Source organism: Lotus japonicus, chromosome 2 (assembly GCF_012489685.1).
Source record: "Lotus japonicus ecotype B-129 chromosome 2, LjGifu_v1.2".
Classification (NCBI taxonomy): Eukaryota; Viridiplantae; Streptophyta; class Magnoliopsida; order Fabales; family Fabaceae; genus Lotus; species Lotus japonicus.
This window is the reverse complement of record NC_080042.1, coordinates 21,733,977-21,747,630: the sequence shown is the minus strand read 5'-3', so window position 1 is coordinate 21,747,630 and position 13,654 is coordinate 21,733,977.

Sequence of the window (13,654 nt, the reverse complement as noted above, 5' to 3'; positions counted from 1 at the left end):
GGTGTTATGTGAGAGTTAGAGGAAAAGATCAAGGAATAATATCCAGAACTATTACTGACCCTTAAGTTTCGAGGACGAAACTTTCTTTTTGGAGTGTAGTAATGTAAAACCCAAGATTTTAAGCTTAGAATAAGTGGAAGAGATTTCCATTTACGATTAGGCTTGATGTAATGTGAAGGGAAACCTGAACGAAAGTTTATTAAATGAAATATATTTATGAAGGAGAAAGTTCAGGAAAAGTTCAAGGATTGCATTATGATCGATAAAAGTTATAGCACGAACGTTTTACGCTTAAACCTAGGTCAGAAACCCTAGTATATAGCTAATTTTCACTTTTTAGGCACGACGGAAGTTAATTCCAAAAATCTTCAGAGAAATGTTAGAACTTCTCTTTTTCCATATATCAAAATCGTTTCGAGGCGAAACTCTAGGATCTACGAACGTCCGATTCCAATCATCGGAAGTTTGCCGAAACCGGATCCCTAGAATTTCAAAACCCTAGAATTTCTCGACAATGAAGAATTTATCTATTCAGAGCTTCAAATGAATATTCCACACGCGTACACCCATTTCTCTTGATGATTTCAATCTTTCTTCCGAAGGAAGTTTTCTATTCCGACATTCGGTGCAAAAAGCAACTTATCGGGTAAAATAGTTTTACACCGACTATGCATTTGTTGCCAAAAATATAAGGAGACCTCATTTTAGTTTTGGAATTCTTTCGCCAAAACATATCTTAGAATTCATGAAGAATGACGCCGGAAAAATCAGATTCGCGAAACTTTCATTTCGCCGCGAATTTCCATCTTCTACATATAGCAAGAAAGGTGAGAAAATTTACAAGAACTCCTCCATTTCTCTCCCAAACCCGCGAGCTCCATCGAAGAGGAAGGAAGAAGAGTTTTTCTTCATCTCTTGCTTGATCGTCGATTAATCAGTTGCTGCTTCAAGGCTTCGAGGTATAGTCGCTAATCCTTACCTCTGATCGCTTTTTCCATAGCTTTTCTGTAGAGTTTTCTGAGTGGAAAGTTTATGGGTTTTTGCAAAACTATCCTGAATCTTTCATTTCTGATTCTAAACCTCTTCTATATGTGCCCAAGATCACTTCTGCCGGATTAGATTTTCCGTTATGTCGCCGGAATTCCGCCGGAATCAATTTTAGCCTTAAATACCCATTTTTGGAGTTTTTGAGGTAAAGCTTCAACCTTTAGGCTAAAAACTATCGCCTTAGCTTAGTGTTAGTAGGATTAGTTGTCATAAACGTCGTTAGTAACGTCCCTGCAAAATTTGGTTTTTGGGATTTCAGTTTTGAAATTTCTAAGTTAAAAATCATGACCAAAATACCCCTGCGACAGTTTTTGATCCGATAATTTTTCCGAGTTCAGAATACCCTTAGTTACGGCTAATGAAAGCATAGGAACCAAGTTTGATCGAAGAAAAATCGAGCCCCACAATTGTGAAAAGTGGCCGAGCCCTATAGGGGAGGAGGGGGAAAATTCCTTTTCCGAAAACTTGTCCTTTCGCGCTAGATTATCGTACCTCGGAGTATGAACTACTTCGTGTAACCTTAGTGAGCATTGATAGCTTAGTTTCCGATAGATTTTGATAGAATTCTGTGGTTTTACTTTAAAGGTTCTTTTGAAGAATTTCCTGAAGATCAAGGAGCTCATTGTGAAGGAACGTTTGAGGAGAACGCTGGAATAACTAGAGGTAAGGGCAACTTACCTTACTAGCTAATGCCTTAGGTGTCGACGCATTCGACTTGATTTACTGTTTATGCACTTGTTTGTGTATGACTGGGAAAATGTTTTCTGAGGCTTCGGCTGACAATGTAGATGATGAATCTACTACTATGTTTTTGAGATTGACTTACATGCTATGTGCTATGTGGGTAATCTAGGATGTGTGGTGCATGCCTTATATGCTAAGTGCTATGTGGTTATTGCTTATTATGTTGATATATGACATGTTGATTGATGGTGCTGAGTTATTTATGCTTTAGCAATGAAATCTGAGTTTCTGAATAGTGAGAATAGCGGGCAGGTCATGCCGATTTTATTTTGAGAGTTTTGGGGAAAGTTTGATAGGACGAATGAGATTCGGGCCTTGTTATGGTGTTTTATGGATCGAGACATTCTCTGGAGTCATTTGGGGATTTGGAGATCCCGAGAACTTATAAGAATTGCGATAAGGCTAAAAGGATATTATTTTGTGAAGAAAACTCATAAGACCTTAAACAACCTCTAAATCTTTAAGTAATGATAATAATCTCGAAGGAAGCTTAGGAGTCGAATCTTAGTTTTGGAAAACGAGAAGTGTCGTCGGATCCAAGTGTTGAGATATTGAGAGGTTTTGAGTATGTTGATACTCTTGTGCTCTGGGAGCAGTTGTGTTGTTGGGCTATCTGAGAGATAAGCCGGGAAACGGGTAGTTTCCGAGCATGTTGATGCTCTTTGCTCGTTGAGCAGTGTTGACCATCGGATAGAGATGAGTCGGATGATTTGGAGATCATCACGAGATACAGTTTATACCTTCGGGTACAGTTTATGCCTTCGGGTACAGTTATACCTTCGGGTACAGTTTATGCCTTCGGGTACAGTTTATGCCTTCGGGTACAGTTTTTACCTTCGGGTACAGTTTATACCTTCGGGTACCGTTTATGCCTTCGGGTACAGTTTATGCCTTCGGGTACAGTTTATGCCTTCGGGTACAGTTTATACCTTCGGGTACAGTTTATACCTTCGGGTACCGTTTATGCCTTCGGGTACAGTTTATGCCTTCGGGTACAGTTTATACCTTCGGGTACAGTTTATACCTTCGGGTACCGTTTATGCCTTCGGGTACAGTTTATGCCTTCGGGTACAGTTTATACCTTCGGGTACAGTTTATACCTTCGGGTACAGTTTATGCCTTCGGGTACAGTTTATACCTTCGGGTACAGTTTATACCTTCGGGTAATTCGGACATCGACGGGGGATATGATCGACCGTGAGGTTAGGATCGACCTGTTGATTGTCGGGCATAGCGGAGGGAAAAGTCGACCCGCAGGGTTAGGACTGATCCGGCTATGTCAGGTTGTAAGTGACACTCCGGGGTTATGGTCGACACAATGCCAGTGTTAGGACCAACTCAAACGTGCCCAGCCTATTCTTTCTGGAACCGTCAAGAGTGACGTTGCATTGACATATCATGCACTCTAATTGTATCGTTATGTGTTTTGATGAGTTGATGTTGATAAACATCGTTATGTGTTTTGATGAGTTGATGTTGATAAACATCGTTATGTGTTTTGATGAGTAGATGTTGATAGATATCGTTATGTGCTTTGATGATGGAATTGTACTAGAGATTTGATAACATGCTATGTTTAAACCTTAGGGTAGACAATGCAGAACTTATATGTATGTAGACAACATATATATATATACCCCTTATACTTTATCTGGTGTCTTGTATTCTCTATCCTATATTCCGTAAGTTGACCCTTGCACGTGCTACCTGTGTTTGGGGGGCTATGTATGCCCTTTTTGTCAGATGTCGTTGGTGGATTCTTCCGTGATTCCTCGTCGTTCGGGGAAGACCCGGAGCGAAATGACTACTATTGAGCCTTCGACGTGGACCCGGACTTCATGCATGACCAGATGGGAGTCGATGATGGAAGTATGGGGGATGGGTGATTAGAGTCTATTAAGGTTGGGTGTTAGTGTCCTAGCTCTGACTTATTCTTATTTTTGAGGGCTTGTGTTGCTGACACTTGACCTATCACTTAGGGGATTGTACATTTTGCCTACGGGCGTTACATTTTTCTACTTTCCGTCACTGGAGGTTACTCGTGACGAGGTCGCTACTTACAGCGGGGAATGTTATATGTATTGTGTATTAGTTCTGTTACCTTTCGCATTTGGGTTTTATTCAATTCAGTCTTGTCTTAGTTATTATAAAAAAAAAAAAAAAATATTTACGTTTTCCGCATTAAGTTTATTTTGGTTACTAAAGTGACGCCACCGAAATCGGGGTGTTACATTTGCCAAACATGTTTTGAAATTGAGTAAGCAGTATCTTGTAAATGTTGCATTGATAATTAACGTGAAGGTAAAAGGTATGATACAGGAACACTGTGCTTGTTGCAGTTGTTAGACTTTTTTAGTGTAACATTGCAACTTTTTTAAAAGTAGTTGTTTTTTATTATGTTATCATTTCTCATTTGCATTATTTTATTTACCGATCTATGATTCTTAGTCACGAACCTAGAATAATATTTTAATTAAGTCTTTTCTAATAAGGAGTAATTATTTTTTGTGATATTAAAATTTTCAATAATTATATGTATTTAGTTTTATGTACATTTGAGTCCTTGATTATTTTTCACTAAAATTCTCTTTTAACAGCTTATTTAATGAGTTTAATTTTGTGAGGTTAATTTAGAGTTTATGGGTCGAACAATTTTTCTCAAGAACATTTAAAAACTAAGCTCATCCTTAATTATGGATAGAAAAAGTTTTCAAATGGACATTAAATTTAACACAGCGTAAGACACGATTGAATTCAAGATTAATTTGCGGTTGGCAATATAAAAGTGTTAGGACATTCACACGAAGCCATAGCTACTTGAAACTTAAGTGAATGCAAACATACATGCAGCCAAAGCCATTGGCATATAGAGTCAAAATTCACAAACATTGATAAAAGAAAGATAGGAAGAATTCAAAACAAAAACATGAATGAAGCATCATTTCGAAATTGCAAACCCATAACATGAAAAAACTTCTCAGATTAAAAGTTCCTGTTTTCTCTCATCTTTCTCAATTTTCTAGAAAATCCATATAGAATAAGAGATCGAAAACACAAATCACTCACATACAACCAAGAAGAGTAAAGTTAAGGGCAGTTCTCAGTGATCTTTCAAAGATCTAAATTATTCAAACATTCACTCGTAATCAACAACATGCAACGGGAAATGAGAGATGAAATAAGTGAGATGAAAGAGATAATAAAGCTAAAAGGAAAAAAACCTATAAAGATTGAGAGATCGAAAACATAAGCCACTCACATAAAACCAAAAAGAGCGAAAATTTTCTTGAGAAAGTTTTTGGGGGCGGTTATTAGTGAACTTTCGGAGATCTGAATTATGCAAACATTCACCGAGTAATCTGCAACATGCACCAGGAACAAGGATAGAAGAAATAAGTGAGATGAATGGGGTTATAATGTTAAAAGAAAAAATAGATTCAAATAAACATATACACACCAAACTAAAGCTTCCGTGCAACCACATGTATGAAGAACAAGAGTGTATGTGTGCGTATGTAGAAAAAATATTTTGTTGTGGGTCAGAACTGAGTCAGGATGTCCTTATATAGTTGAAAAAGTGGTGAGAGGATGAGGGTACGTGAAAGTAGATAAACATTGGCTGTTACTGCCACATCAAATTGTCAAAATTGTCTTTCCCAAAAAGAAAAAATATTATAAAAAATTAATGACACAAGAATGGAAAAATATTAATAAAATATAATATTAATATCAATCATAAAATATAGTTGAATGTTGTTACAGCACTGACTATTAAAATAAAAAATTGTTAAAAAAATGATATTTTTTCTTATTAATATAAAAATTTAAATTAATTTATTTTAAGCAAAAATATAATTGCTGAGTCCATTTTGGTTAAGTATATACCAACTAACGTTCTAAAGCATTGACGGGAAATAAAAAAATATTTATTATAAATATAATATTCAATGTTATCTAAATATAATATTTAATACATCATAAAGGTATGTATTCAACGTTCAAAAAGCACAGATTGATTATTTAATATTATTAATATATTAAAAATTTCAAGTATGATTTTTAATACACTAACGTGTGATTGATTTAAGTATTACATGTTCGATTCTCTCTTAAACTAAATCTGATGGTAAATTCTACAAGATGAAAATAACAAGGCATAATTAAATCCTTGTGTTGAGTATGCATGTATTGCATGACAGGTGATACAGTGTGAACTACTTGTATGGTGCGAATGTGATGTTATTGTAGGATAGGATGTTTTTTTTTATATTAATGTCATGGAATCCTAATTCGATGGTGACCTTTACCATTTCAAGCCAAAATTGAAGAGACTTTAGTTTCTTTTAATGTTCTTATTTATCATCTTTTGTAAAAAAAAGTCAAATATAAACCATAGATTCTAACTTATTAACTAAGTAGTCAAACGGGGGAAGGGTAGCTCACTTGGTGAGCTTAGAGAAATGAAGAGACTGTAGGGTGAAGGGCCAGATTTCAAATCCTGGAGATTTAACTAATTTGCTGACAATTTTTTCTGGTTGTCTCTAATGTCATTATATGCAATTTTTTTATAGGTATATCCTTCCCATATTCCAGATCTTTCAATAGAAGATGGATTTTATCTGGCAGATATAGTCGAAATTTCCCTGAAACTTTCCAAGTCAAAGGTGTCTTGGCTGATTTTGTAATAGATATGCACATACAAATGGTAAAGTGAAGTACTCTACTGCTTAGCGTACTCAGGTTTTCTTATTTTTGAAATTATAGAATTATTAAGGTTTCAATGACTATGAACTCTAATTTCATGGAAATACTTATAAATTATAAACCATGAAGATCCAATTTCATATTTGTGTATTACTTTATGGGGCAGAAGTTGACGGATGTGAGGTCGTGCACAGTGCAAACGTTCGGAGTTTCACATCTCTTTTGGGTCCGTTTGTGGCAGGTTCCGTTGGGACTATGGACTGAGTCTTTTATTACAGCGGTTGGAAACAGGCTTGGGACATATGTGTCGTGTGATCCTGCAACGTCGTCCCGGCATCGAGTGGATTACGCCCGAATTTTAATTCGAATGAATCATCCGCTGCTGCAATGTTTCATTATGTCTGTGGATGTCGGGGGAACGTCCTCTATTATATTGGTCGAGAAAGAGGCTGCTACTTATGATTATGGGAAAATGGAAGACATGCCATCTACGCTGGTGAAGGAATATGTATCTGCGGACGATGAATGTTATGACGATGATGATGAGTTCGACAGTGTGATGCCAAATCCATATGCAGCGAACGAAAAGGATTCTGAGTCTGCAAAGGACTTGGATTCTGAGGAAGACGACGATGAATACAAGGTCAATGGTAGGGGGGGAACGTGATTTTGGAACACAAGCCCCTCAATTGATGTTGTGCGGCGGACATGAGTAGATTCCGGTGGTGGAAGAGAGGTTGGAGGGGTCGCCGACGAAAAATTCTGATGAGGACGCTGCATTGATGTTGAATGTTTCTCCAATTAAGTGTGAAACAAAAAAGGGGCAGCGGTTACGTGAATTATTTGAATCAGGGTATTCTTTGGAGGAGATAGATGAATGGAAAATAAAAAAAATAAAAGCTGAGGAGATATCTGAAAAAAAGATTCAAATTTTGAATAAAAACTATCAGAATCTTTCCTATAATTCTGCCCAGGGATTTGCAGTTATAGGGTACTCATTTAACTCACAAGATTTGTTGTTGGCAAAAAATTATTCTTTGCCTCCATATCAAATTAATTGGGCCCCATGTTTTGTCAAACAACATGAAGGGAATGGGACGTGTTTGGCAAATTCAGAACCAAAACAAAACACGTTATTTCAGAATCCCTTATTCAGGAAGCTAGGCAATACATGTTTGGAACAAAAACCAGAAGGTAAAAACGAGTTCACCACAGAATTATGTTTGCGTGAAAATTCATCTGCTTTCTTCCACACATCACCGAATCAAATCATCAGAAAGAAAGTAAGTACAAGCATCACCTCTTCAGTCGTTCAGCAATAAGCATTCGTGACCCCTACGCGTGCTGAGCCAATTAACTTGACATCGCCAACTGTGGTCGCTTCTTTAAAAACAAACTCTTATGGAAAAAGCTCGCAGCGGGGGCGTCCAAAGGGAAGTAAAAACAAGCCTAAACCTTTGCCTGCTGATTTTTTGGAGCCAATGCCGGGAGAAGATGGTGTGACAACACGTGCTCAGAGAACTTGGTTGGTTGGTAAGCAGTTGGGTTTGAGACCAAGAGGATCGGAAGCTTTGATGCTTAGAGGTTTAGCGGCTTGAATTCGACAAATCATCCCCATCTAAGTTGATATGTCGGGTTTTTGGCTTACTTAGAATGTTCGTGGTTTAGGGGGGACGACAAAGAGAGAGGTTGTGAAGAATGCAATTTAGCAATGGAAACCAGAACTTGATGTTGATACAGGATACAAAATTATTTGAACAGCGACAGCGGACTATTAGCACATGGGCACATGGACACAAGGAATGCAGATGAGTCATGTTGAGGAATATTCTGTTCGAACAACGAGGGGACAGATGAGTTGTTTTGGAGCCTTGGTTCATTTTGCTGACGGTGAAATTACCGAATTTATATAACAGCGTTTTGGTAGGTAATATTTACGGGCCACATACAGCAGCTGATCGAATTCTTTGTTTAGATGCATTGAGGGCACACGACTTTTTGAGACTGGGTTTGTTTTTACTGGTGCTGCGGCTGTTATACTTGCTGTTGTTGGTGTTGATGCAATTATCCTGCTGTTGCTGTTGTTAAATTCGAGATTTAGAGCATTGACATATAATTGGAGTTGGGGATGCAAAAGTGGCTATCTTTAAAATGTGGTACTCTTTTTCCTTTCTTGGTTTTTATCCCATTGGGTTTTTCTAAGCAAGGTTTTAATGAGGCTCATTTTTAAGATCACTCTAATCCATTTTGCCTGTGATGTTGTTGCTGCTGATGTTGTTGTGTGTTCTTGCTTATGTTGTTGTTGTTATTGTGTGACGTTGCTGCTGTTGTTGGCTAATTAAAATTGTTAGTTGCTGTCGTATTAAAAGTGTTGTTGCTGCGTGCTGTTGCTGCGAAAATTGAAGGTTGATGTTGTTGTTTATTACAACTGTTGTTGCTGCGAAAATTGATGTTGTTTCTGATGCTGAAGATGCTGTTTTGGATTAGAAAATTTTGGCGAGCTGATTTTTAGATGTAAAAGGGCCCAAGATTGATTTACTAGATAAGGGCAACGAATTTGGCAATCTTAAGGATGTGGTACTCTTTTTCCTTGCTAGGTTTTTTCCCATTGGATTTTTCTTAGCAAGGTTTTTATGAGGCTCATCTTTAAGAAGATTACATTTGAAGCCGTTTCGTGGAGAATTCTGAAGGTGCGAAAAACACTAGAAAGGGGGGGTTTGAATAGAGTTTTTGAATCTCGGGTATACTTTTAAGCTTTTTCAAAACTCAAAGATAAAAACTAAGTGCTGAATAATAGGAAGTAAAGCACACGAGTATTTTATCCTGGTTCACTTGAGATAAAAGCTCAAGCTAATTCAGTCCACCTGTGAAGGTGATTTCTTCCTTCTTCTGATGAAGGCAATCCACTAAAATCAATGAGTGTTACAACTGCACTTTGCAACCTACTAAGTGACTAACAATACACTGATTTTCTCACTAGTATCCTCTTAAGAAGCTGATCTACCGATCCTCTTAAGACTAGCTCAATACTGAATCAGCCTTGATTCAGTCCTCTCAAGATCCGACCAACCTTGGTCTCTTGATGAACTTTACAATATGATGTAAAAGGTTTCGGGTTTACAATGAGTGCTTCTAACAAGCGAATAGTAAACTCAGATGTTTATGAACAGTGAAGAAATAATGCTAAGAGAATGGTTCGTATGTGTTGAATATTTTCAGCAAAGTTTCTTGACTTCTTTCTTCTTTCTTCAGCCTTTATATACTCCAAGACTAGTGATGTAGCCGTTGCTAGGGTTTTATCCGTTGGAGTGGCAATTCTGTAATATCAGACTGCTAGGCTGTACAAGGTAGGTGGCGGACAGACTGAGACTTGTACGACGTTGTACTGTGATAGCGACCTGTCCTTTCACCAGTTGACTTGTGATGAAGGAGCTTCAGATGAACGTTGATGAAGCTTCTGATCATCGTCAGATTGAAGCTTGGATACTTCTGACCATGCAACTTCTGCTACTGAACGAGTTCCTCAGAACTTCTGATTGTCAGAGCTAGAATAGCTTGGGTCTTCAGAACCAACTTCTTGTAAGTCCTCAGAACTTGAGTCTTCTGCTTCTGGACCGTTCCACTAGAACATCTGGTCTTCAGAACTTCTGACTTGAGTTCTTCAGATCTTCTTGAGAGCTTCCATCTTCAGAGCTTCTGAAGTATTTGCCAATGTTCAGAACGAACATGATAGATTAAATAGCTCTCTTTTTAGTAACCCTTGGTTCTTCTTCTTCTGAACGAATAGGCTTAGGTCAGATTCAGAACCTGTTTGTCACAACTCAAAAGGACAAACGTTAGGGTACCACAATTGTTCATCATCACAAACCTTAATTGTAATCATCAAAACATAGAGATGCAACCACTGATCAAACCTTGATCTTACAAATTCAGCTCATAGGGGTTTAGTGCTATGATTTTTTTGGGAGGGGTGAATTATTTTGTACTACATTTTGCCATGAGAACTTCTTACTCAGGCTTGAGCCATTATTATTAATAATATTACTTTCATTTAAAAAAAAAACTATCAGTAAAATAATTTGATTGATTAGTATTTTTTAAGGGAACCAAATTTAATTAAAATTACGTAGTCAATCAATTATTTTTAAATTGGTGGTGACAAGTGATAAAAAATTAAAAATTGAGGTTAAGTAAATTAAATAAATATTATTGAAATATTAATTTCTCCAAAGTAAATTATGTTTACATTATTATATAAGTAGATAAATGATTTTAATAATTGATGATAATAGAAAATTAGTCTATTGCTATTGATAAGTTAATGTTTATAAGTAAGTAGTCTATTTTACTATTAATAACAATTATTTATTTAATTTTACTTTAATTAAAAAATAATATTTTTCTATTTATTAATTAATATCATTATATATTAAAATAAATTAATTTGAGGTTCTGATACCAAAAGAGAATATATAACTATTATCTTATCATATCCTATCAGGATAAGTTCTATCCTAGCTCCCCCCTCAGGTTAGTTTTTACACATGTTAGATAGGATAAGATAAGAGACAAGAGAGTATTAACCTATTTGATTGACGCAACAAACACCCGATAACAACAAAATATGATTACTATCATATATTGTCCTTCCTTATCTTGTCTACCAAATGAGCCCTAAGGGTATGAACCCCTAATTCAATGATGAGATTTACCAATTTAAACCAAATAGAAGAGACTAGATTTTAAACAAAACCATTTGACCAAAAAATATATGCTAACCCCCACAAAGTCTAACTCATTAAATACAGAGTCATATGAGAAATTTTCGTAAAAATTCATCAATTAATTAAAAATAAATAAAACTAAATACATATTATAGAAAAAAATTGTATCACAAAAAATAATACTCCTTATTAAAAAGATAGAATATAATTATTGTAGGTTGGTGACCAAGTCATAGACCAGTAAATAAAATTACGTAAATGAGAAATGATAACAACAAAAAAGAACTACTTTCAAAAATAGTTGTAATGTTACACAAAAAAATGTCTAACAACTACAACAAGTACAATGTTCCTACATCATACCTCTAACTTCACGTTATCTATCCACTCAACATTTGCAAGGTACTGCTTGCTCATCTTAAAAATTTGTTTTGTCAAACACCATTGGAAAACAAGTTCAAAATCCATTTGAAAATAAGTCCAATATTGATTTTGGGCTTATTTTCCAATATTGTATGACCAAACATGTTTTTAAATTGAGTAAGCAGTATCTTGTAAATGTTGCATTGATAATTAACGTGAAGGTAAAAGGTATGATACAGGAACACTGTGCTTGTTGCAGTTGTTAGACTTTTTTAGTGTAACATTGCAACTTTTTTGAAAGTAGTTGTTTTTTATTTTGTTATCATTTCTCATTTGCATAATTTTATTTACCGATCTATGATTCTTAGTCACGAACCTAGAATAATATTTTAATTAAGTCTTTTCTAATAAGGAGTAATTATTTTTTGTGATATTAAAATTTTCCATAATTATATGTATTTAGTTTTATGTACATTTAAGTCCTTGATTATTTTTCACTAAAATTCTCCTTTAACAACTTATTTAATGAGTTTAATTTTGTGAGGTTAATTTAGAGTTTATGGGTCGAACAATTTTTCTCAAGAACATTAAAAAACTAAGCTCATCCTTAATTATGGATAGAAAAAGTTTTCAAATGGACATTAAATTTAACACAGCGTAAGACACGATTGAATTCAAGATTAATTTGAGGTTGGCTATATAAAAGTGTTAGGACATTCACACGAAGCCATAGCTACTTGAAACTTGAGAGAATGCAAACATACATGCAGCCAAAGCCATTGGCATATAGTGTCAAAATTCACGGACATTGATAAAAGAAAGATAGGAATAATTCAAAATAGAAACATGAATGAAGCATCATTTTCGAAATTGCAAACCCATAACATGAAAAAAATTTCCCAGATTAAAAGTTCCAGTTTTCTCTCATCTTTCTCAATTTTCTGGAAAATCCATATAGAATAAGAGATTGAAAACACAAATCACTCACACACAACCAAGAAGAGTAAAGTTAAGGGCAGTTCTCAGTGATCTTTCAAAGATCTAAATTATTCAAACATTCACTGGTAATCAACAACATGCAACGGGAAATGAGAGATGAAATAAGTGAGATGAAAGGGACAATAAAGCTAAAAGGAAAAAAACCTATATAGATTGAGAGATCGAAAACATAAGTCACTCACATAAAACCAAAAAGAGCGAAAATTTTCTAGAGAAAGTTTTTGGGGGCGGTTATTAGTGAACTTTCGGAGATCTGAATTATGCAAACATTCACCTAGTAATCTGCAACATGCACCAGGAACAAAGATAGAAGAAATAAGTGAGATGAATGGGGTAATAAAGTTAAAAGAAAAAAAAAGATTCAAATAAACATATACACACCAAACTAAAGCTTCCGTGCAACCACATGTATGAAGAACAAGAGTGTATGTGTGCGTATGTAGAAAAAAATATTTGGTTGTGGGTCAGAACTGAGTCAGGATGTCCTAATATAGTTGAAAAAGTGGTGAGAGGATGAGGGTACGCGAAAGTAGATAAATATTGGCTGTTACTGCCACATCAAATTGTCAAAATTGTCTTTCCCAAAAAGAAAAAATATTATAAAAAATTAATGACACAAGAATGGAAAAATATTTATAAAATATAATATTAATATAAATCATAAAATATAGTTGAATGTCGTTAGAGCATTGACTATTAAAATAAAAAAATTGTTAAAAATATGATATTTTTTCTTATTAATATAAAAATTTAAATTAATTTATTTTAAGCAAAAATATAATTGCTGAGTCCATTTTGGTTAAGTATATACCAACTAACGTTCTAAAGCATTGACGGGAAATAAAAAAATATTTATTATAAATATAATATTCAATGTTATCAAAATATAATATTTAATACATCATAAAGGTCTGTATTCAACGTTCAAAAAGCACAGATTGATTATTTAATATTATTAATATATTAAAAATTTCAAGTATGATTTTTAATACACTAACGTGTGATTGATTTAAGTATTACATGTTCGATTCTCTCTTAAACTAAATCTGATGGTAAATTCTATAAGATGAAAA